Genomic DNA, 25,261 nt, shown 5'->3' with positions numbered 1-25,261 from the left:
CTTCAGGTCTCAGAGCGAGTGACGTACCCAATTGAAACGCTATTAGCGCGCACCACCGCTAACTAGCTAGCCATTTCACATCGGTTTCACATACATACAGTTGAAAGTCGGAAGTTTACATACTCTTAGATTGGAGTCATTAAAACTTGTTTTTCAACCACTCCACACATTTCTTGTTAACCAACTATAGTTTTGGCAAGTCGGTTAGGACATCTACTTTGTGCATGACACAAGTAATTTTCCAACAATTGTATACACACAGATTATTTCACTTATAATTCACTGTACCAATTCCAGTGGGTCAGAAGTTTACATACACTAAGCTGACTGCCTTTAAACAGCTTGGAAAATTCCTGAAAATTATGTCATGGCTATAGAGGCTTCTGATAGGCTAATTGACATAATTTGAGTCAATTCGAGGTGTACCTATGGATGTATTTCAAGGCCTAGCTTCAAACTCAGTGCCTCTTTGTCGACATCATGGGAAAATCAAAAGAAATCAGCCAAGATCTCAGAAAAAAACGCCTGAAGGTACCACATTCATCTGTACTAACAATAGTACACAAGCATAAACACCATGGGACCACGCAGCCGTCATACCGCTCAGGAAGGAGACGCGTTCTGTCTCCTAGAGATTAGCGTACTTTGGTGCGAAAAGAGCAAATCAATCCCAGAACAACAGCAAAGGACCTTGTGAAAATGCTGAAGGAAACAGGTACAAAAGTATCTATATCCACAGTAAAATGAGTCCTATATCAACATAACCTGAAAGGCCGCTCAGCAAGGAAGAAGCCACTGCTCCAAAACCGCCATAAAAAGCCAGACTACGGTTTCCAACTGCACATGGGGAGAAAGATCATACTTTTTGGAGAAATGTCCTCTGGTCTGATGAAACAAAAATAGAACTGTTTGGCCATAATGACCATAGTTATGTTTGGAGGAAAAAGGGGGATACATGCAAGCTGAAGAACACCATCCCAACCGTGAAGCATGGGGTTGGCAGCATCATGTTGTGGAGTGCTTTGCTGCAGGAGGGACTGGTGCACTTCACAAAATAGATGGCATCATGAGAATGGAAAATTATGTTGATATATTGAAGCAACATCTCAAGACATCAGTCAGGAAGTTAAAGCTTGGTCGCAAATGGGTTTTCCAAATGGACAATGACCCCAAGCATACTTCCAAAGTTGTTGCAAAATGGCTTAAGGACAACAAAGTCTAGGTATTTGAGTGGCCATCACAAAGCCCTGACATCAATCCCATTGAAAATGTGTGGGCAGAACTGAAGAAGCATGTGCGAGCAAGGAGGCCTACAAACCTGTCCCAGTTACACCAGCTCTGTCAGGAGGAATGGGTCAGAATTCACCCAATTTATTGTGGGAAGCTTGACCCAAGTTAAATAATTTAAAGGCAATGCTACCAAATAATAATTGAGTGTATGTAAACTTCTGACCCACTGGGAATGTGGTGAATGAAATAACAGCTGAAATAAATCATTCTATCTACTATTATTGACATTTAACATTCTTAAAATAAAGTGGTGATCCTAACTGACCTAAATAGAGAATTTTTACAAGGATTAAATGTCAGGAATTGTGAAAAACAGAGTTTAAATGTATTTGGCTAAGGTGTATGGAAACTTCAACTGTGTGTGTAATCAATCTACACGCAATACCACATTTTGACAAATTAAAACTGAAATATGACATTTCCATAAGTATTCAGACCCTTTACTCAGTCCTTTGTTGAAGCGCCTTAGGCAGCGATTACAGCCTTGACTCTCTCGTTTACAGAATTGAGACTTCTTGGGTATGACGCTACATGCTTGGTACATCTGTTTTTGGGGAGTTTCTCCCATTCTTCCTTGCAGATCCTCTCAAGGTCTGTCAGGTTGGATGGGGAACATCGCAGCAAAGCTATTTTCAGGTTTCTCCAGAGATGTTTGATTGGGTTCAAGTCCGGGCCACTCAAGGACATTGAGAGTTGTCCCAAAACCACTCCTGCATTGTCATGGCTGTGTGCTTAGAGTCGTTCTGTTGGAAAGTGAACCTTCGCCCCAGTCTGAGGTCCTGAGCGCTCTGGAGCAGTTTCTCTCTGTACTTTGCTCCGTTCATCTTTCCCTCGATGATGACTAGTCTCCCAGTTCCTGCAGCTGAAAAACATCCCCACAGCATGATGCTGCCACCACCATGCTTCACCGTAGGGATGGTGCCAGGTTTCCTCCAGATGTGACGCTTGGCATTCAGGCCAAAGAGTTCAATCTTGGTTTCATCAGACCAGAGAATCTTGTTTCTTATGGTCTGAGTCTTTAGGTGCCTTTTGGCAAACTCCAAGCGGGCTGTCATGTGACTTATACTGAGGAGTGGCTTCCATCTGGCCACTCTACCAAAACAGGACTTTATGGTAGAATGCTGTAGAGATGGTTGTCTTTCTGGAAAAACACGATAATAACAGAGACAGCAACAACAACAAAATCTCACATTTTTATTGATTAACAGATGATAGACCTCTCTCCACATATCAGTCCGAGATCAGCAAAAAAAACTCACATCTCATGAGAATTACAATTTAAAATGTAAAGTAAGACTTTCATCAGCATCATAACTACAGGGCTATTGGAATTCATACAGAATGGTTCCCCGTCTCCAGATATCTGTCCTCATAGAGGACATCCTGTTGTCTGTCGGATCACAGATTCACTGCAGATTCTTCCCACGGATGCCCTTCAACCTGGTCAGATGGGAGAGGAAGGATCAATTCATATCATGTATGTAATAACCCTGTCATAATACTGTAACATGTTTAAATGACATGGTCCAAACCATTTCTGGGCTGTTTTGTACTACAATTAATGCCCTCTGACCTTCTGAGCAGCTCTTCTGTTGATACCCCTCCCCCCTCCTCTCCGTCCTCCTGGCTGTTCCCGTCACTCCCCTCTGAGCTGCTGTCTGATGACTCCTCCTTCCTACTGCTCTTCTTCTGCTTGCCTTTGTGCTTGTGCCTCTTGTGCTTCTTCTTCTGCTTTAACAACAACAACAGCGGCAGAGAGGGAGAGTCAAGAGGACATACTGACAGACGGTGAACAGCGTTCCTGGCACTTCCACCAAAAACAAAAAGACCAAACATATTTGGTGCAATGGTTATCCTCTTGAATAACTCACTTTACCAGTCATAGAGCAGCTTGTCAGAGAGAGAGACAGACAGACAGAGATAGAAAGAGACAGAGAGACACAGACAGAGATAGAAAGAGAGAGAGAGAGAGACAGAGAGAGAACAGACAGACAGACAGACAGACAGAGAGAGAGAGAAAGACAGACAGACAGACAGACAGACAGACAGACAGACAGACAGACAGACAGACAGACAGACAGAGAGAGAGAGAGAGAGAGAGACAGACAGACAGACAGACAGACAGACAGACAGACAGACAGACAGACAGACAGACAGACAGACAGACAGACAGACAGACAGACAGACAGACTTCAGTGCTTGCCGTGTTTCTTGGCTTTGTGCTTCTCCTTACACTTCTTCTTGTGCTTGAGAGACCTTAGAGAGAGAGGAGAGACAGACGACAGACAGACAGACAGACAGACAGAAAAGACAACACAGAGGTGGTGAGACTCCAAATCATCTAGATCAACGACAAGATGACAGACTGCAACAGACAGACAGACAGACAGACAGACAGACAGAACTGAATAGACAGACAGAATCAGACGACAGACAGACAGACAGACAGACAGACAGACAGACAGACTCACAGACAGACAGACAGAAGACACAGACAGACAGACAGACAGACAGACAGACAGACAGACAGAGAGGCAGACAGACAGACAGACAGACAGACAGAGCAGAGAGACAGAACGAGAAAAACACAGAACAGAGAGAAACCAGAGAGAGAGAGAGAGACAGACAGACAGACAGACAGACAGACAGACAGACAGAGACAGAGAGAGAGACAGAGAGAGAGACTACACAGAGACAGAAGACATCAGAGACAGTCAGATCATTCAGACAGACCCAGACAGACAGACAGACAGAGACAGACAGACAGACAGACAGAGAGTTAAAACCATCAGAGATGTCAGAGACAGACATCAGACTCCACAGACAGAGAGACAGACAGACAGAGATGTCAGATCATTCTCTCCCAGAGAAAACCATCAGAGATGTCTCTCAACAGACTGCTATTCTCCTGGGTTAAAACTGTTTCTCCCATCATTCTCCTTGTCCTTCCTGTGCTTGCCATGTTTCTGGCTTTGTGCTTCTCCTTACACTTCTTCTTGTGTTTGTCGTCCTTAGCAGAGGGGCAGTCAGGAACGGATGGGGCTGCTGAAAAGACAAGGAGAGGTGGTGAGGACTCCAAATCATCTATAATCAACGTCTCAAGATGAGCTGCAACAGACTGGTTCGAACAGCTTTTTGTGAACAACAAGAACTGAATAGATGTTAAGGAATCATAACGTCCGTTTAACCGGAATTTGATTGGATCACGTTAATAAACCCCAGGAAGGAGGAGCTGCTGCCTTGGCAGGAACAAACTCCATCCTAAATTCCATTTCCTGGGTCCCGGGGGGAGGGGCAGCAGGAGGACCACTAGGCGTGTAGCTGAACACAACGTCTAAAAAATAAAAGTTAAAACCATCAGAGATGTCAGAGGTCTCCCATCATTCTCCACTACCCAGAGTTAAAACCATCAGAGATGTCCCATCCTTCTCCACTACCCAGAGGAGTTAAAACCATCAGAGATGTCAGAGGTCTCCCATCATTCTCCACTACCCAGAGAGTTAAAACCAGAGTCTCATCATTCTCCACTACCCAGGAGGACCAGTGTAAAACCATCAGAGATGTCAGAGACCTCCCATCATGTCTCCACTACCCAGGAGTTGGCAACAGGAACTAATGGGGCTCCATAATAAACCCCAGTAAGAGTAGCTGCTGCTTTGGTAGGAACTAATGGGGATCCATAATAAACCCCAGGAAGAGTAGCTGCTGCCTTGGAGGAACAATGGGGATCCATAATAAAGCCCAGGAAGAGTAGCTGTTCTGCCTGGGTGTAGGAACAGGGGATCCATAATAAACCCCAGGAAGAGTGCTGCTGCCTTGGCAGGAACTAGGAGGACCAGTGTTCAACCCCAGGAAGAGTGCTGGCTGGGTAGGAACAGGGGACCAGTGTTCATACCTGGAAGTGTAGCTGACACAGGAGGAAGTGTTCATAATGTGGGATCCATGTAGCTGAACCCCAGGAAGACCAGTGTTCATGCCTTGGTGCATACTGGGTGTAGTCAACACAGGAGGACCAGTGTTCATACCTGGGTGTAGCTGACACAGGAGGACCAGTGTTCATACCTGGGTGTAGCTGACACAGGAGGACCAGTGTTCATACCTGGGTGCTGGACACAGGAGGACCAGTGTTCATACCTGGGTGTAGCTGACACAGGAGGACCAGTGTTCATACCTGGGTGTAGCTGACACAGGAGGACCAGTGTTCATACCTGGGTGTAGTGACACAGGAGGACCAGTGTTCATACTGGGTGCTGGCTGGGTGTAGTGACACAGGAGGACCAGTGTTCATACCTGGGTGTAGCTGACACAGGAGGACCAGTGTTCATACCTGGGTGTAGCTGACACAGGAGGACCAGTGTTCATACCTGGGTTCTGGCTGGGTGTAGCTGACACAGGAGGACCAGTGTTCTGGGTTGTGTTGACATTCATACTGGTTAGCTATCTGGGCCCAGTAGCCTGACTCAGGAGGACCAGTGTTCATCCTCCTCCTGGGTGCTGGCTCTCTCCTTCAGAAGAACAGGAGGACCAGTGTTCATGAACTGGGAAGATAGCTGACACAGGAGGACCAGTGTTCATACCTGGGTGCTGGCTGGGTGTAGTCAGAAACATCAGGAGGACCAGTGTTCAAACCTGGGTCTAGTCTTACATCTGTCAGGACCAGTGTTCAGTACCTGGGTGCTGGCTGGGTGTAGACCGTGACACAGGAGGACCAGTGTTCATACCTGAGTGTAGGATTACAGTAGGAGGACCAGTGTTCATACCTGGGTGCTGGCTGGGTGTAGCTGACACAGGAGGACCAGTGTTCAGACCTGGGTGCTGGCTGGGTGTAGACCGTCGACACAGGAGGACCAGTGTTCATACCTGGGTTACTGGCTGGGTGTAGCTCCAGGAGGACCAGTGTTCATACCTGGGTCTAGCGGACACAGGAGGACCAGTGTTCATACCTGGGTGTAGCTGACACAGGAGGACCAGTGTTCATACCTGGGTGTAGTCGACACAGAAGGACCAGTGTTCAGTCGATACCCTACGGGTCGACCGTCTGCCCTCTACGGATTACAGTCAGGAGGACCAGTGTTCATACCTGGGTTCTGGCTGGGTCAAGTCGACACAGGAGGACCAGTGTTCATACCTGGGTGCTGGCTGGGTAGTCGGATTAGGAGGACCAGTGTTCATACCTGGGTGTAGCTGACACAGGAGGACCAGTGTTCATACATGGGTGTAGCTGACACAGGAGGACCAGTGTTCATTACCTGGCCCTCTAGCTGACACAGGAGGACCAGTGTTCATACCTGGCTCTAGCTGGACACAGGAGGACCAGTGTTCATACCTGGATTACAGTCGACCGTCGGCCCAGTGTTCAGTCGACCTGGGTTCTGGCTCTCTGACACAGGAGGACCTGGCCCTGTGGATTACAGTCAACTGTCGGCCCTCTGTTACAGATATCTGAGGCCCAGTCCCAGCCTTGCGGATTACAGTCCCGTCGGCCCTCTCCTCCTCCTCCTCCTCACTCTCCCCTTCAGAAGAAGTCGAAGACGGCCTGATGAACTGGCGAAGATGGCCTTGAACAGATCCATAGACGGCCTGCCCTCCTCCTCGTCTTTCAGTCTCCGTGTCTGGCTTACAGTCAGTTAGTCAGAAACAGTCATCGATTAACAATATGTGACTTACAAAACATCTGTATCTCGGATTACAGTCTGTCGACCCTCTCGGATTACAGTCGACCGTCGACCCTCTACGGATTACAGTCGACCGTCGGCCCTCTCCGGATTACAGTCCCTCCCTCTCGGATTACAGTAGACCGTCGACCCTCTACCGGATTACAGTCGACCGTCGACCCTCTACGGATTACAGTAGACCGTCGACCCTCTCCGGATTACAGTAGACCGTCGACCCTCTCCGGATTACAGTCGACCGTCGACCCTCTCCGGATTACAGTAGACCGTCGACCCTCTCCGGATTACAGTAGACCGTCGACCCTCTCCGGATTACAGTAGACCGCCGACCCTCTCCGGATTACAGTAGACCGCCGACCCTCTCCGGATTACAGTAGACCGCCGACCCTCTCCGGATTACAGTTAGACCGTCGACCCTCTCCGGATTACAGTCGACCGTCGACCCTCTCCGGATTACAGTCGACCGTCGACCCTCTCCGGATTACAGTCGACCGTCGACCCTCTCCGGATTACAGTAGACCGTCGACCCTCTCCGGATTACAGTCGACCGTCGACCCTCTCCGGATTACAGTCGACCGTCGACCCTCTCCGGATTACAGTCGACCGTCGACCCTCTCCGGATTACAGTAGACCGTCGACCCTCTCCGGATTACAGTCGACCGTCGACCCTCTCCGGATTACAGTCGACCGTCGACCCTCTCCGGATTACAGTCGACCGTCGACCCTCTCCGGATTACAGTAGACCGTCGACCCTCTCCGGATTACAGTAGACCGTCGACCCTCTCCGGATTACAGTAGACCGTCGACCCTCTCCGGATTACAGTAGACCGTCGACCCTCTCCGGATTACAGTCGACCGTCGACCCTCTCCGGATTACAGTAGACCGTCGACCCTCTCCGGATTACAGTAGACCGTCGACCCTCTCCGGATTACAGTAGACCGTCGACCCTCTCCGGATTACAGTAGACCGTCGACCCTCTCCGGATTACAGTAGACCGTCGACCCTCTCCGGATTACAGTAGACCGTCGACCCTCTCCGGATTACAGTAGACCGTCGACCCTCTCCGGATTACAGTAGACCGTCGACCCTCTACGGATTACAGTAGACCGTCGACCCTCTACGGATTACAGTAGACCGTCGACCCTCTACGGATTACAGTAGACCGTCGACCCTCTACGGATTACAGTAGACCGTCGACCCTCTACGGATTACAGTAGACCGTCGACCCTCTACGGATTACAGTAGACCGTCGACCCTCTCCGGATTACAGTAGACCGTCGACCCTCTCCGGATTACAGTAGACCGTCGACCCTCTCCGGATTACAGTAGACCGTCGACCCTCTCCGGATTACAGTAGACCGTCGACCCTCTACGGATTACAGTAGACCGTCGACCCTCTACGGATTACAGTAGACCGTCGACCCTCTACGGATTACAGTAGACCGTCGACCCTCTACGGATTACAGTAGACCGTCGACCCTCTACGGATTACAGTAGACCGTCGACCCTCTACGGATTACAGTAGACCGTCGACCCTCTACGGATTACAGTAGACCGTCGACCCTCTACGGATTACAGTAGACCGTCGACCCTCTACGGATTACAGTAGACCGTCGACCCTCTACGGATTACAGTAGACCGTCGACCCTCTACGGATTACAGTAGACCGAACCCTCTACGGATTACAGTAGACCGTCGACCCTCTACGGATTACAGTAGACCGTAGGATTACAGTAGAGTCGACCCTCTGGACCGTCGTCTACGGATTACAGTAGACCGTCGACCCTCTAGGATTACAGGTAGACCGTCGACCCTCTACGGATTACAGTAGACCGTCAACCCTCTACGGATTACAGTAGATCAGTGATGTATGTAGTGTAGTAGGATGGTACCAGAACCTCTACAGTAGGATCAGTGGTGTATGTAGTGTAACAGGATGGTACCAGAACCTCTACAGTAGGATCAGTGGTGTATGTAGTGTAGGATGGTACCAGAACCTTTACAGTAGGATCAGTGGTGTATGTAGTAGGATGGTACCAGAACCTCCTACAGTAGGATCAGTGGTGTATGTAGTAGGATGGTACCAGAACCTCTACAGTAGGATCAGTGGTGTATGTAGTGTAGGATGGTACCAGAACCTCTGCAGTAGGATCAGTGGTGTATGTAGTGTAGTAGGATGGTACCAGAACCTCTACAGTAGGATCAGTGGTGTATGTAGTAGGATGGTACCAGAACCTCTACAGTAGGATCAGTGGTGTATGTAGTGTAGTAGGATGGTACCAGAACCTCTACAGTAGGATCAGTGGTGTATGTAGTAGGATGGTACCAGAACCTCCTACAGTAGGATCAGTGGTGTATGTAGTAGGATGGTACCAGAACCTCCTACAGTAGGATCAGTGGTGTATGTAGTGTAGTAGGATGGTACCAGAACCTCTACAGTAGGATCAGTGGTGTATGTAGTGTAGTAGGATGGTACCAGAACCTCTACAGTAGGATCAGTGGTGTATGTAGTGTAGTAGGATGGTACCAGAACCTCTACAGTAGGATCAGTGGTGTATGTAGTAGGATGGTACCAGAACCTCTACAGTAGGATCAGTGGTGTATGTAGTGAGTAGGATGGTACCAGAACCTCTACAGTAGGATCAGTGGTGTATGTAGTAGGATGGTACCAGAACCTCCTACAGTAGGATCAGTGGTGTATGTAGTAGGATGGTACCAGAACCTCCTACAGTAGGATCAGTGGTGTATGTAGTGTAGGGATGGTACCAGAACCTCTACAGTAGGATCAGTGGTGTATGTAGTGTAGTAGATGGTACCAGAACCTCTACAGTAGGATCAGTGGTGTATGTAGTGTAGCAGGATGGTACCAGAACCTCTACAGTAGGATCAGTGGTGTATGTAGTAGGGATGGTACCAGAACCTCTACAGTAGGATCAGTGGTGTATGTAGTGTAGTAGGATGGTACCAGAACCTCTACAGTAGGATCAGTGGTGTATGTAGTTTAGGGATGGTACCAGAACCTCTGCAGTAGGATCAGTGGTGTATGTAGTGTAGTAGGATGGTACCAGAACCTCTACAGTAGGATCAGTGGTGTATGTAGTAGGATGGTACCAGAACCTCTACAGTAGGATCAGTGGTGTATGTAGTGTAGTAGGATGGTACCAGAACCTCTACAGTAGGATCAGTGGTGTATGTAGTAGTAGGATGGTACCAGAACCTCCTACAGTAGGATCAGTGGTGTATGTAGTGTAGCAGGATGGTACCAGAACCTCCTACAGTAGGATCAGTGGTGTATGTAGTGTAGCAGGATGGTACCAGAACCTCTGCAGTAGGATCAGTGGTGTATGTAGTGTAGTAGGATGGTACCAGAACCTCTACAGTAGGATCAGTGGTGTATGTAGTGTAGCAGGATGGTACCAGAACCTCTGCAGTAGGATCAGTGGTGTATGTAGTGTAGTAGGATGGTACCAGAACCTCTACAGTAGGATCAGTGGTGTATGTAGTAGTAGATGGTACCAGAACCTCTACAGTAGGATCAGTGGTGTATGTAGTGTAGCAGGATGGTACCAGAACCTCTACAGTAGGATCAGTGGTGTATGTAGTGTAGTAGGATGGTACCAGAACCTCTACAGTAGGATCAGTGGTGTATGTAGTAGGATGGTACCAGAACCTCTACAGTAGGATCAGTGGTGTATGTAGTGTAGTAGGATGGTACCAGAACCTCTACAGTAGGATCAGTGGTGTATGTGTAGTAGGATGGTACCAGTCTACAGTAGGATAGTGGTGTATGTAGTGTAGTAGGATGGTACCAGAACCTCTACAGTAGGATCAGTGGTGTATGTATGTAGTAGGATGGTACCAGAACCTCTACAGTAGGATCAGTGGTGTATGTAGTAGGATGGTACCAGAACCTCTACAGTAGGATAAGTGGTGTATGTAGTGTAGTAGGATGGTACCAGAACCTCTACAGTAGGATCAGTGGTGTATGTAGTAGGATGGTACCAGAACCTCTACAGTAGGATCAGTGGTATATGTAGCAGGATGGTACCAGTACCTCTACAGTAGGATCAGTGGTGTATGTAGTGTAGCAGGATGGTACCAGAACCTCTGCAGTAGGATCAGTGGTGTATGTAGTAGGATGGTACCCGTACCTCTACAGTAGGATCCGTTGTAGGGCCATCAGTAGTAGAGGCTTCTGGTCCTGACCCAGAGGCTTCAATACGAGCCACACTGAGGAACTCACTGACCGGATCCTTCTCCTTCCTCTCCTTGTCCCCAGCCTGGCCAGACACATCCCACCTGGACCTCTTCCCTGGCTCAGAGGGCTTCACACCTACACAGAGAGAGAGAGAGAGAGAGACGTAGGGGCCAGGTTTACACAGAGAGACGTAGGGGCCAGGTTTACACAGAGAGACAGAGAGACGTAGGGGCCAGGTTTACACAGAGAGAGAGAGAGAGAGACGTAGGGGCCAGGTTTACACAGAGAGAGAGAGACGTAGGGGCCAGGTTTACACAGAGAGACGTAGGGGCCAGGATTACCCAGAGAGAGAGAGAGACGTAGGGGCCAGGTTTACACAGAGAGAGAGAGAGAAACGTAGGGGCCAGGTTTACACAGAGAGAGAGAGACGTAGGGGCCAGGTTTACACAGAGAGACGTAGGGGCCAGGTTTACACAGAGAGACGTAGGGGCCAGGTTTACACAGAGAGACGTAGGGGCCAGGTTTACACAGAGAGATGTAGGGGCCAGGTTTACACAGAGAGAGAGAGACATAGGGGCCAGGTTTACACAGAGAGAGAGGAGTAGGGGCCAGGTTTACACAGAGAGACGTAGGGGCCAGGATTACCCAGAGAGAGAGAGAGAGAGACGTAGGGGCCAGGTTTACACAGAGAGACGTAGGGGCCAGGTTTACACAGAGAGACGCAGGGGCCAGGTTTACACAGAGCGAGAGAGACATAGGGGCCAGGTTTACACAGAGAGACGTAGGGGCCAGGTTTACACAGAGAGAGAGAGACGTAGGGGCCAGGTTTACACAGAGAGAGAGAGAGTAGGGGCCAGGTTTACACAGAGAGAGAGAGGTAGGGGCCAGGTTTACACAGAGAGAGAGAGAGAGAGAGAGAGGGGGGCCAGGTTTACACAGAGAGAGAGAGAGAGGTAGGGGCCAGGTTTACACAGAGAGAGAGAGAGACATAGGGGCCAGGTTTACACAGAGAGAGAGACGTAGGGGCCAGGTTTACACAGAGAGAGACGTAGGGGCCAGGTTTACACAGAGAGAGAGAGAGAGACGTAGGGGGCCAGGTTTACACAGAGAGAGACAGGGGCCAGGTTTACACAGAGAGAGACAGGGGCCAGGTTTACACAGAGAGAGAGAGACGTAGGGGCCAGGTTTAGACAGAGAGACGTAGGGGCCAGGTTTACCCAGACATCACAGCAGGTGTCATGGAAACCGGCCCCCTCTTCCACAGAGTATAAAACCACCCGTGACAAAATGGACATTAGATCAGACAATAAGGAGCTGTCGCTACATGTTGAAACGGCTAAGAAATCTACAAACTAAAGTAACAATTATTCCCGGCTGCAGCTGTTTAAATACTTTAGTCTGGTAAATGCATCCAGTCTAAGAACATTTATCCATAGTATCCATTATAACAACCTACAACTCTGACAGACTTTGATCTCTGGTGGACAAACCAGAGGCTTTCTGTAGACTGACTATCCAGCAGACAGAGCGGCGACCACAGAGAGGACAACAAAGGCATACACTCGCTCACTACACTACACTACACTACACTACACCTCACTACACTACACTACACCTCACTACACTACACTACACTACACCTCACTACACTACACTACACCTCACTACACTACACTACACCTCACTACACTACACCTCACTACACTACACCTCACTACACCTCACTACACTACACCTCACTACACTACACCTCACTACACTACACCTCACTACACTACACCTCACTACACTACACCTCACTACACTACACCTCACTACACTACACCTCACTACACCTCACTACACTACACCTCACTACACTACACTTCACTACACTACACTCACTCACTACACACCTCACTACACTACACCTCACTACACCTCACTACACTACACCTCACTACACCTCACTACACTACACTACACCTCACTACACTACACCTCACTACACTACACCTCACTACACTACACCTCACTACACTACACCTCACTACACTACACCTCACTACACCTCACTACACTACACCTCACTACACTACACCTCACTACACTACACCTCACTACACCTCACTACACTACACCTCACTACACTACGACCACAGAGAGGACAACAAAGGCATACACTCGCTCACTACAGGTGAGGTGTAGTGTAGTGAGGTGTAGTGTAGTGAGGTGTAGTGTAGTGAGGTGTAGTGTAGTGAGGTGTAGTGAGGTGTAGTGTAGTGAGGTGTAGTGTAGTGAGTGTAGTGTAGTGAGAGGTAGTGTAGTGAGGTGTAGTGTAGTGAGGTGTAGTGTGTGAGGTGTAGTGTAGTGAGGTGTAGTGAGGTGTAGTGTAGTGAGGTGTAGTGTAGTGAGGTGTAGTGTAGTGAGGTGTAGTGTAGTGAGGTGTAGTGTAGTGTAGTGAGGTGTAGTGAGATGTATGTAGTGTAGTGAGTGTGTGAGGTGTAGTGTAGTGAGGTGTAGTGAGTGTGTGTAGTGTAGTGAGGTGTAGTGAGTGTAGTGAGTGTGTAGTGAGGTGTAGTGAGGTGTAGTGTAGTGTAGTGAGATGTAGTGTAGTGAGTGTAGTGTAGTGAGTGTAGTGAGTGTAGTGTAGTGAGGTGTAGTGTAGTGAGGTGTAGTGTAGTGTAGTGAGGTGTAGTGTAGTGAGGTGTAGTGTAGTGAGGTGTAGTGTAGTGAGGTGTAGTGTAGTGAGGTGTAGTGAGGTGTAGTGTAGTGAGGTGTAGTGAGGTGTAGTGTAGTGAGTGTAGTGAGGTGTAGTGTAGTGAGGTGTAGTGTAGTGAGGTGTAGTGTAGTGAGGTGTAGTGTAGTGAGGTGTAGTGAGATGTAGTGTAGTGAGGTGTAGTGTAGTGAGGTGTAGTGTAGTGTAGTGAGGTGTAGTGTAGTGAGGTGTAGTGTAGTGAGGTGTAGTGTAGTGAGGTGTAGTGTAGTGAGGTGTAGTGTAGTGAGGTGTAGTGTAGTGAGATGTAGTGTAGTGAGGTGTAGTGTAGTGAGGTGTAGTGAGGTGTAGTGTAGTGAGGTGTAGTGTAGTGAGGTGTAGTGAGGTGTAGTGTAGTGAGGTGTAGTGTAGTGAGGTGTAGTGAGGTGTAGTGAGGTGTGGTGTAGTGAGGTGTAGTGTAGTGAGGTGTAGTGTAGTGAGGTGTAGTGTAGTGAGGTGTAGTGTAGTGAGGTGTAGTGTAGTGAGGTGTAGTGTAGTGAGGTGTAGTGAGGTGTAGTGTAGTGAGGTGTAGTGTAGTGAGGTGTAGTGAGGTGTAGTGAGGTGTAGTGTAGTGAGGTGTAGTGAGGTGTAGTGAGGTGTAGTGTAGTGAGGTGTAGTGTAGTGAGGTGTAGTGTAGTGAGGTGTAGTGAGGTGTAGTGTAGTGAGGTGTAGTGTAGTGAGGTGTAGTGTAGTGAGGTGTAGTGTAGTGAGGTGTAGTGTAGTGAGGTGTAGTGTGGTGTAGTGAGGTGTAGTGTAGTGTAGTGAGGTGTAGTGTAGTGAGGTGTAGTGTAGTGAAGTGTAGTGTAGTGAGGTGTAGTGAGGTGTAGTGAGGTGTAGTGAGGTGTAGTGTAGTGAGGTGTAGTGTAGTGTGGTGTGGTGTAGTGTATTGAGGTGTAGTGTAGTGAGGTGTAGTGTAGTGAGATGTAGTGTAGTGAGGTGTAGTGTAGTGAGGTGTAGTGTAGTGAGGTTGTAGTTTAGTGAGGTGTAGTGTAGTGAGGTGTAGTGTAGTGAGGTGTAGTGTAGTGAGGTGTAGTGTAGTGAGGTGTAGTGAGGTGTAGTGTAGTGAGGTGTAGTGTAGTGAGGTGTAGTGTAGTGAGGTGTAGTGAGGTGTAGAGTAGTGAGGTGTAGTGTAGTGAGGTGTAGTGAGGTGTAGTGAGGTGTAGTGTAGTGAGGTGTAGTGAGGTGTAGTGTAGTGAGTGTAGTGTAGTGAGGTGTAGTGTAGTGAGGTGTAGTGAGGTGTAGTGTAGTGAGGTGTAGTGTAGTGAGTTGTAGTGTAGTGAGGTGTAGTGAGGTGTAGTGAGGTGTAGTGTAGTGAGGTGTAGTGTAGTGAGGTGTAGTGTAGTGAGGTGTAGTGAGGTGTAGTGTAGTGAGGTGAGGTGTAGTGTAGTGAGGTATAGTGAGGTGTAGTGTAGTGAGGTGTAGTGAGGTGTAGTTTAGTGAGGTGTAGTGTAGTGAGGTGTGTGTAGTGAGGTGTAGTGGTGTGGTGTAGTGTAGTGAGGTGTAGTGTAGTGTGGTGTAGTGTAGTGAGGTGTAGTGTAGTGAGATGTAGTGTAGTGAGATGTAGTGTAGTGAGGTTGTAGTTTAGTGAGGTGTAGTGTAGTGAGGTGTGGTGTAGTGAGGTGTAGTGTAGTGTAGTGAGGTGTAGTGAGGTGTAGTGTAGTGAGGTGTAGTGAGGTGTAGTGTAGTGAGGTGTAGTGAGGTGTAGTGAGGTGTAGTGTAGTGAGGTGTAGTGTAGTGAGGTGTAGTGTAGTGAGGTGTAGTGTAGTGTGGTGTAGTGTAGTGAGGTGTAGTGTAGTGAGGTGTAGTGTAGTGAGGTGTAGTGAGATGTAGTGTAGTGAGGTGTAGTGTAGTGAGGTTGTAGTTTAGTGAGGTGTAGTGTAGTGAGGTGTAGTGTAGTGAGGTGTAGTGAGGTGTAGTGTAGTGAGGTGTAGTGTAGTGAGGTGTAGTGAGGTGTAGTGTAGTGAGGTGTAGTGTAGTGAGGTATAGTGTAGTGAGGTATAGTGTAGTGAGGTGTAGTGTAGTGAGGTATAGTGTAGTGAGGTGTAGTGTAGTGAGGTATAGTGTAGTGAGGTGTAGTGTAGTGAGGTGTAGTGAGGTGTAGTGTAGTGTAGTGAGGTGTAGTGAGGTGTAGTGTAGTGTAGTGAGGTGTAGTGAGATGTAGTGTAGTGAGGTGTGGTGTAGTGAGGTGTAGTGTAGTGAGGTATAGTGTAGTGAGGTGTAGTGTAGTGAGGTGTAGTGTAGTGAGGTGTAGTGTAGTGAGTGTAGTGAGGTGTAGTGAGGTGTAGTGTAGTGAGGTGTAGTGAGGTGTAGTGTAGTGAGGTGTAGTGTAGTGTAGTGAGGTGTAGTGTAGTGAGGTGTAGTGTAGTGAGGTGTAGTGAGGTGTAGTGAGGTGTAGTGTAGTGAGGTGTAGTGAGGTGTAGTGTAGTGAGGTGTAGTGTAGTGAGGTGTAGTGTAGTGAGGTGTAGTGAGGTGTAGTGTAGTGAGGTGTAGTGTAGTGAGGTGTAGTGTAGTGAGGTGTAGTGAGGTGTAGTGAGGTGTAGTGAGGTGTAGTGTAGTGTAGTGAGGTGTAGTGAGGTGTAGTGAGGTGTAGTGTAGTGAGGTGTAGTGTAGTGAGGTGTAGTGAGGTGTAGTGTAGTGAGGTGTAGTGTAGTGAGGTGTAGTGTAGTGAGGTGTAGTGAGGTGTAGTGAGGTGTAGTGAGTGTAGTGTAGTGAGGTGTAGTGTAGTGAGCTGTAGTGTAGTGAGGTGTAGTGAGGTGTAGTGTAGTGAGGTGTAGTGTAGTGAGGTATAGTGAGGTGTAGTGAGGTGTAGTGTAGTGAGGTGTAGTGTAGTGAGGTGTAGTGTAGTGAGGTGTAGTGTAGTGAGTGTAGTGTAGTGAGGTGTAGTGAGGTGTAGTGAGTGTAGTGTAGTGAGGTGTAGTGTAGTGAGGTGTAGTGTAGTGAGGTGTAGTGAGGTGTAGTGAGGTGTAGTGTAGTGGTGTAGTGTAGTGAGTGTAGTGTAGTGGGTGTAGTGTAGTGAGATGTAGTGTAGTGAGGTGTAGTGTAGTGAGGTTGTAGTTTAGTGAGGTGTAGTGTAGTGAGGTGTAGTGTAGTGAGTGTAGTGAGGTGTAGTGTAGTGTAGTGAGGTGTAGTGTAGTGAAGGTGTAGTGAGGTGAGAGGTAGTGTAGCGAGTGTAGTGTAGTGAGGTGTAGTGTAGTGTAGTGAGGTGTAGTGAGGTGTAGTGTAGTGTAGTGAGGTGTAGTGTAGTGAGGTGTAGTGAGGTGAGAGGTAGTGTAGCGAGGTGTAGTGTAGTGAGGTGTAGTGTAGTGTAGTGAGGTGTAGTGTAGTGAGGTGTAGTGTAGTGAGGTGTAGTGAGGTGTAGTGTAGTGAGGTGTAGTGTAGTGAGGTGTAGTGAGGTGTAGTGAGGTGTATTGTAGTGAGGTGTAGTGAGGTGTAGTGTAGTGAGGTGTAGTGTAGTAAGGTGTAGTGTAGTGAGGTGTAGTGTAGTGTAGTGAGGTGTAGTGTAGTGAGGTAGTGAGGTGTAGTGAGGTGTAGTGTAGTGAGGGTGTAGTGTAGTGAGGTATAGTGAGGTGTAGTGTAGTGAGGTGTAGTGAGGTGTAGTGTAGTGAGGTGTAGTGTAGTGAGGTGTAGTGTAGTGTAGTGAGGTGTAGTGTAGTGCGGTGTAGTGTAGTGAGGTGTAGTGAGGTGTAGTGTAGTGAGGTGTAGTGAGGTGTAGTGAGAGTGTAGTGTAGTGAGGTGTAGTGTAGTGAGGTGTAGTGTAGTGAGGTGTAGTGAGGTGTAGTGTAGTGAGGTGTAGTGAGGTGTAGTGTAGTGAGGTGTAGTGTAGTGAGGTGTAGTGTAGTGTGGTGTAGTGTAGTGAGGTGTAGTGTAGTGTGGTGTAGTGTAGTGAGGTGTAGTGTAGTGAGATGTAGTGTAGTGAGGTGTAGTGTAGTGAGGTTGTAGTTTAGTGAGGTGTAGTGTGTGAGGTGTGTAGTGTAGTGAGGTGTAGTGTAGTGAGGTGTCGTGAGGTGTAGTGTAGTGAGGTGTAGTGAGGTGTAGTGTAGTGAGGTGTAGTGTAGTGAGGTGTAGTGAGGTGTAGTGAGGTGTAGTGTAGTGAGGTGTAGTGTAGTGAGGTGTAGTGTAGTGAGGTGTAGTGAGTGTAGTGTAGTGAGTGTAGTGTAGTGAGGTGTAGTGTAGTGTGGTGTAGTGTAGTGAGGTGTAGTGTAGTGTGGTGTAGTGTAGTGAGGTGTAGTGTAGTGAGATGTAGTGTAGTGAGTGTAGTGTAGTGAGGTTGTAGTTTAGTGAGATGTAGTGTAGTGAGGTGTAGTGTAGTGAGGTGTAGTGAGGTGTAGTGTAGTGAGTGTAGTGTAGTGAGAGGTAGTGTAGTGAGGTGTAGTGTAGTGAGGTGTAGTGTAGTGAGGTGTAGTGTAGTGAGGTGTAGTGAGGTGTAGTGTAGTGAGGTGTAGTGTAGTGAGGTGTAGTGTAGTGAGGTATAGTGTAGTGAGGTGTAGTGTAGTGAGGTATAGTGTAGTGAGGTGTAGTGTAGTGAGGTGTAGTGAGGTGTAGTGAGGTGTAGTGTAGTGTGGTGTAGTGTAGTGAGGTGTAGTGTAGTGTGGTGTAGTGTAGTGAGATGTAGTGTAGTGAGGTGTAGTGTAGTGAGGTTGTAGTTTAGTGAGGTGTAGTGTAGTGAGTGTAGTGTAGTGAGGTGTAGTGAGGTGTAGTGTAGTGTAGTGAGGTGTAGTGTAGTGAGGTGTAGTGAGGTGAGAGGTAGTGTAGCGAGGTGTAGTGTAGTGAGGTGTAGTGTAGTGAGGTGTAGTGTAGTGAGGTGTAGTGAGGTGTAGTGAGGTGTAGTGTAGTGAGGTGTAGTGAGGTGTAGTGTAGTGAGTGTAGTGTAGTGTAGTGAGGTGTAGTGTAGTGAGGTGTAGTGTAGTGAGGTGTAGTGTAGGTGAGGTGTAGTGTAGTGAGGTGTAGTGAGGTGTAGTGTAGTGAGGTGTAGTGTAGTGAGGTGTAGTGTAGTGAGGTGTAGTGAGGTGTAGTGTAGTGAGGTGTAGTGTAGTGAGGTGTAGTGTAGTGAGGTGTAGTGAGGTGTAGTGAGTGTAGTGAGGTGTAGTGTAGTGTAGTGAGGTGTAGTGAGGTGTAGTGAGGTGTAGTGTAGTGAGGTGTAGTGTAGTGAGGTGTAGTGAGGTGTAGTGTAGTGAGGTGTAGTGTAGTGAGGTGTAGTGTAGTGAGGTGTAGTGAGGTGTAGTGAGTGTAGTGAGGTGTAGTGTAGTGAGGTGTAGTGTAGTGAGCTGTAGTGTAGTGAGTGTAGTGAGGTGTAGTGTAGTGAGGTGTAGTGTAGTGAGGTATAGTGAGGTGTAGTGAGGTGTAGTGTAGTGAGTGTAGTGTAGTGAGGTGTAGTGTAGTGAGGTGTAGTGTAGTGAGGTGTAGAGTGTAGTGAGGTGTAGTGAGTGTAGTGAGGTGTAGTGTAGTGAGGTGTAGTGTAGTGAGGTGTAGTGTAGTGAGGTGTAGTGAGGTGTAGTGAGGTGTAGTGTAGTGTGGTGTAGTGTAGTGAGGTGTAGTGTAGTGTGGTGTAGTGTAGTGAGATGTAGTGTAGTGAGGTGTAGTGTAGTGAGGTTGTAGTTTAGTGAGGTGTAGTGTAGTGAGGTGTAGTGTAGTGAGGTGTAGTGAGGTGTAGTGTAGTGTAGTGAGGTGTAGTGTAGTGAGGTGTAGTGAGGTGAGAGGTAGTGTAGCGAGGTGTAGTGTAGTGAGTGTGAGGTGTAGTGTAGTGAGGTGTAGTGAGGTGTAGTGTAGTGTAGTGAGGTGTAGTGTAGTGAGGTGTAGTGAGGTGAGAGGTAGTGTAGCGAGGTGTAGTGTAGTGAGGTGTAGTGTAGTGTAGTGAGGTGTAGTGTAGTGAGGTGTAGTGTAGTGAGGTGTAGTGAGGTGTAGTGTAGTGAGGTGTAGTGTAGTGAGGTGTAGTGAGGTGTAGTGAGGTGTATTGTAGTGAGGTGTAGTGAGTGTAGTGTAGTGAGGTGTAGTGTAGTAGGTGTAGTGTAGTGAGGTGTAGTGTAGTGTAGTGAGGTGTAGTGTAGTGAGGTGTAGTGAGGTGTAGTGAGGTGTAGTGTAGTGAGGTGTAGTGTAGTGAGGTATAGTGAGGTGTAGTGTAGTGAGGTGTAGTGAGGTGTAGTGTAGTGAGGTGTAGTGTAGTGAGGTGTAGTGTAGTGTAGTGAGTGTAGTGTAGTGCGGTGTAGTGTAGTGAGTGTAGTGAGGTGTAGTGTAGTGAGGTGTAGTGAGGTGTAGTGAGGTGTAGTGTAGTGAGGTGTAGTGTAGTGAGGTGTAGTGTAGTGAGGTGTAGTGAGGTGTAGTGTAGTGAGGTGTAGTGAGGTGTAGTGTAGTGAGGTGTAGTGTAGTGAGGTGTAGTGTAGTGTGGTGTAGTGTAGTGAGGTGTAGTGTAGTGTGGTGTAGTGTAGTGAGTGTAGTGTAGTGAGATGTAGTGTAGTGAGGTGTAGTGTAGTGAGGTTGTAGTTTAGTGAGGTGTAGTGTGGTGAGTGTAGTGTAGTGAGGTGTAGTGTAGTGAGGTGTCGTGAGGTGTAGTGTAGTGAGGTGTAGTGAGGTGTAGTGTAGTGAGGTGTAGTGTAGTGAGGTGTAGTGAGGTGTAGTGAGGTGTAGTGTAGTGAGGTGTAGTGTAGTGAGGTGTAGTGAGGTGTAGTGTAGTGAGGTGTAGTGTAGTGAGGTGTAGTGTAGTGTGGTGTAGTGTAGTGAGGTGTAGTGTAGTGTGGTGTAGTGTAGTGAGGTGTAGTGTAGTGAGATGTAGTGTAGTGAGGTGTAGTGTAGTGAGGTTGTAGTTTAGTGAGATGTAGTGTAGTGAGGTGTAGTGTAGTGAGGTGTAGTGAGGTGTAGTGTAGTGAGTGTAGTGTAGTGAGAGGTAGTGTAGTGAGGTGTAGTGTAGTGAGGTGTAGTGTAGTGAGGTGTAGTGTAGTGAGGTGTAGTGAGGTGTAGTGTAGTGAGGTGTAGTGTAGTGAGGTGTAGTGTAGTGAGGTATAGTGTAGTGAGGTGTAGTGTAGTGAGGTATAGTGTAGTGAGGTGTAGTGTAGTGAGGTGTAGTGAGGTGTAGTGAGGTGTAGTGTAGTGTGGTGTAGTGTAGTGAGGTGTAGTGTAGTGTGGTGTAGTGTAGTGAGATGTAGTGTAGTGAGGTGTAGTGTAGTGAGGTTGTAGTTTAGTGAGGTGTAGTGTAGTGAGGTGTAGTGTAGTGAGGTGTAGTGAGGTGTAGTGTAGTGTAGTGAGGTGTAGTGTAGTGAGTGTAGTGAGGTGAGAGGTAGTGTAGCGAGGTGTAGTGTAGTGAGGTGTAGTGTAGTGTAGTGAGGTGTAGTGAGGTGTAGTGTAGTGTAGTGAGGTGTAGTGTAGTGAGGTGTAGTGAGGTGAGAGGTAGTGTAGCGAGGTGTAGTGTAGTGAGGTGTAGTGTAGTGTAGTGAGGTGTAGTGTAGTGAGGTGTAGTGTAGTGAGGTGTAGTGAGGTGTAGTGTAGTGAGGTGTAGTGTAGTGAGGTGTAGTGAGGTGTAGTGAGGTGTATTGTAGTGAGTGTAGTGAGGTGTAGTGTAGTGAGGTGTAGTGTAGTAAGGTGTAGTGTAGTGAGGTGTAGTGTAGTGTAGTGAGGTGTAGTGTAGTGAGGTGTAGTGAGGTGTAGTGAGGTGTAGTGTAGTGAGGTGTAGTGTAGTGAGGTATAGTGAGGTGTAGTGTAGTGAGGTGTAGTGAGGTGTAGTGTAGTGAGGTGTAGTGTAGTGAGGTGTAGTGTAGTGTAGTGAGGTGTAGTGTAGTGCGGTGTAGTGTAGTGAGGTGTAGTGAGGTGTAGTGTAGTGAGGTGTAGTGAGGTGTAGTGAGGTGTAGTGTAGTGAGGTGTAGTGTAGTGAGGTGTAGTGTAGTGAGGTGTAGTGAGGTGTAGTGTAGTGAGGTGTAGTGTAGTGAGGTGTAGTGAGGTGTAGTGTAGTGAGGTGTAGTGTAGTGAGGTGTAGTGAGGTGTAGTGTAGTGAGGTGTAGTGAGGTGTAGTGTAGTGAGGTGTAGTGTAGTGAGGTGTAGTGTAGTGTGGTGTAGTGTAGTGAGGTGTAGTGTAGTGTGGTGTAGTGTAGTGAGGTGTAGTGTAGTGAGATGTAGTGTAGTGAGGTGTAGTGTAGTGAGGTTGTAGTTTAGTGAGGTGTAGTGTGGTGAGGTGTAGTGTAGTGAGTGTAGTGTAGTGAGGTGTCGTGAGGTGTAGTGTAGTGAGGTGTAGTGAGGTGTAGTGTAGTGAGGTGTAGTGTAGTGAGGTGTAGTGAGGTGTAGTGAGGTGTAGTGTAGTGAGGTGTAGTGTAGTGAGGTGTAGTGTAGTGAGGTGTAGTGAGGTGTAGTGTAGTGAGGTGTAGTGTAGTGAGGTGTAGTGTAGTGTGGTGTAGTGTAGTGAGGTGTAGTGTAGTGTGGTGTAGTGTAGTGAGGTGTAGTGTAGTGAGATGTAGTGTAGTGAGGTGTAGTGTAGTGAGGTTGTAGTTTAGTGAGATGTAGTGTAGTGAGGTGTAGTGTAGTGAGGTGTAGTGAGGTGTAGTGTAGTGAGGTGTAGTGTAGTGAGAGGTAGTGTAGTGAGGTGTAGTGTAGTGAGGTGTAGTGTAGTGAGGTGTAGTGTAGTGAGGTGTAGTGAGGTGTAGTGTAGTGAGGTGTAGTGTAGTGAGGTGTAGTGTAGTGAGGTATAGTGTAGTGAGGTGTAGTGTAGTGAGTATAGTGTAGTGAGGTGTAGTGTAGTGAGGTGTAGTGAGGTGTAGTGAGGTGTAGTGTAGTAAGGTGTAGTGTAGTGAGGTGTAGTGAGGTGTAGTGAGGTGTAGTGAGGTGTAGTGTGGTGTAGTGTAGTGTAGTGAGGTGTAGTGTAGTGAGGTGTGGTGTAGTGAGGTGTAGTGTAGTGAGGTATAGTGTAGTGAGGTGTAGTGTAGTGAGGTGTAGTGTAGTGAGGTGTAGTGTAGTGAGGTGTAGTGAGGTGTAGTGTAGTGAGGTGTAGTGAGGTGTAGTGAGGTGTAGTGAGGTGTAGTGAGGTGTAGTGAGGTGTAGTGTAGTGAGGTGTAGTGAGGTGTAGTGAGGTGTAGTGAGGTGTAGTGAGGTGTAGTGTAGTGAGTGTAGTGTAGTGAGGTGTAGTGTAGTGAGGTGTAGTGAGGTGTAGTGTAGTGAGGTGTAGTGTAGTGAGGTGTAGTGAGGTGTAGTGAGGTGTAGTGAGGTGTAGTGTAGTGAGCTGTAGTGTAGTGAGGTGTAGTGTAGTGAGGTGTAGTGAGGTGTAGTGTAGTGAGGTGTAGTGTAGTGAGGTATAGTGAGGTGTAGTGTAGTGAGGTGTAGTGAGTGTAGTGTAGTGAGGTGTAGTGTAGTGAGTGTAGTGTAGTGAGGTGTAGTGTAGTGAGGTGTAGTGTAGTGAGGTGTAGTGAGGTGTAGTGAGGTGTAGTGTAGTGTGGTGTAGTGTAGTGAGGTGTAGTGTAGTGTGGTGTAGTGTAGTGAGATGTAGTGTAGTGAGGTGTAGTGTAGTGAGGTGTAGTGTAGTGAGGTTGTAGTTTAGTGAGGTGTAGTGTAGTGAGTGTGTAGTGTAGTGAGGTGTAGTGTAGTGTAGTGAGGTGTAGTGAGGTGTAGTGTAGTGAGGTGTAGTGTAGTGAGGTGTAGTGAGGTGAGAGGTAGTGTAGCGAGTGTAGTGTAGTGAGGTGTAGTGTAGTGAGGTTTAGTGAGGTATAGTGTAGTGAGATGTAGTGTAGTGAGGTGTAGTGTAGTGAGGTGTAGTGTAGTGAGGTGTGGTGTAGTGAGGTGTAGTGTAGTGAGGTATAGTGTAGTGAGGTGTAGTGTAGTGAGGTGTAGTGTAGTGAGGTGTAGTGTAGTGAGGTGTAGTGTAGTGAGGTGTAGTGTAGTGAGGTGTAGTGTAGTGAGGTGTAGTGTAGTGTGGTGTAGTGAGGTGTAGTGTAGTCAACTGTATGTACTTGAATCCACTCTGAGTTTTCCCGCTCTTGAGCGGTCCCCACCCCTTTTCCTTTGTCTACCAAGCCGTCATATCGGTTTGGTCCGCTAGGGACTTTTTCTTTGTATCATTTAGTAACCCATGTATGACGTATTGTGTGTGTGTTTACGTAATTCTGTGACTAAGTTAGTTAGTAAATAAATAATTAAGTTGATTTGTATATCGCTGATTCAGGGTTCATGCAGATATCCAAGGGGTTTGAGACGCTCAGTAATGAGACTAATGAGGTAATAATACATTAATAAGTGACTAATCGATAAGATATGAAAACATCGGAAGAGTTATATTCGGGAAATAAATACTCTAAACATTTTCCCGTGGTGCCGACTTCCTAGTTAATTAAAGTCACATGATTAGTTTAATCGCGTAATTAAATTAAACAGAGAATAGATTTGATAATATACAATGATAGTCAACGCCCCGGTACTCTGAAATTCTTCCCCGTAACACTTGAGATAAAATGTGAAGTGTCTGGATAAAGTGGAACTGATTGTTTGTTACCTTGTGGAGCGGGGGAAGCAATAGCTGTTGGACTCTCTGATACAGTCAGGAAGTTAAACACAGAGAACTTGTCTCTCTTCACTTTGGGCATGCCCACAAACCCTGACCTGGAAAGAAAACAACAGTTAGATCTGACAACCCCAGACCTGGATAGACAACAACAACAATAGTTAGATCTGACAAACCCTGATCTGGATAAACAACATCAGTTAGATCGGACAAACCCTGACCTGGATAGACAACAACAACAACAACAGTTAGATCGGACAAACCCTGACCTGGATAGACAACAACAGTTAGATCGGACAAACCCTGACCTGGATAGACAACAACAGTTAGATCCGACAAACCCTGACCTGGATGACAACAACAGTAACAGTTGAGTTTTGACAAACCCATTCATTCCTGGATGGTCAACAGTTAGATCCCAATGCAATGCAGGATAGGGGTCAGGTACGTTGAACCTCTTGCAGAGCAGATTGTCAGTTTCAAACGTTCTCTGGTCAGTTTTCCAAACACCATTCATTCCGTGGTGGTCAAGGCTGTGTGTTGTCATCCACATCATTCTGAAGACAAACAGGCAGAACAGAGGCCTCATCAGGCCCACCTGGATTGAACCCTTCCTGGATGCCCAGCCTGTCAATCCTGGATGCCAGCCTGTAACCCAATCCTGGATGCAGTTTTAACCAAACATGCTTCATCTGTAACCCAATCCTGGCTGCCTGCCTGTCATCCAATCATTCTGTAACAAACAGGCAGAACCCAGGATCCTGTAACCCACCTGATGCCTCACCCAGCCTGTAACCCAATCCTGGATGCCCAGCCTGTAACCCAATCCTGGATGCCAGCCTGTAACCCAATCCTGGATGCCTGTAACCCAATCCTGGATGCCCAGCCTGTAACCCAGCCT

General features: G+C 47.6%; 1 pseudogene; it reads right to left on the bottom strand.

The window, feature by feature from the left end:
* Positions 1 to 6,621: 6,621 nt before the first annotated feature.
* The window catches only part of LOC121845154, a 35,255-nt pseudogene continuing 16,615 nt past the window's right edge, over positions 6,622 to 25,261 (bottom strand).

This window comes from Oncorhynchus tshawytscha, unplaced genomic scaffold (assembly GCF_018296145.1).
Source record: "Oncorhynchus tshawytscha isolate Ot180627B unplaced genomic scaffold, Otsh_v2.0 Un_contig_4690_pilon_pilon, whole genome shotgun sequence".
Lineage (NCBI taxonomy): Eukaryota > Metazoa > Chordata > Actinopteri > Salmoniformes > Salmonidae > Oncorhynchus > Oncorhynchus tshawytscha.
Note: the sequence above shows the minus strand (reverse complement) of the source record. Positions and strands in the feature narration are given on the sequence as shown.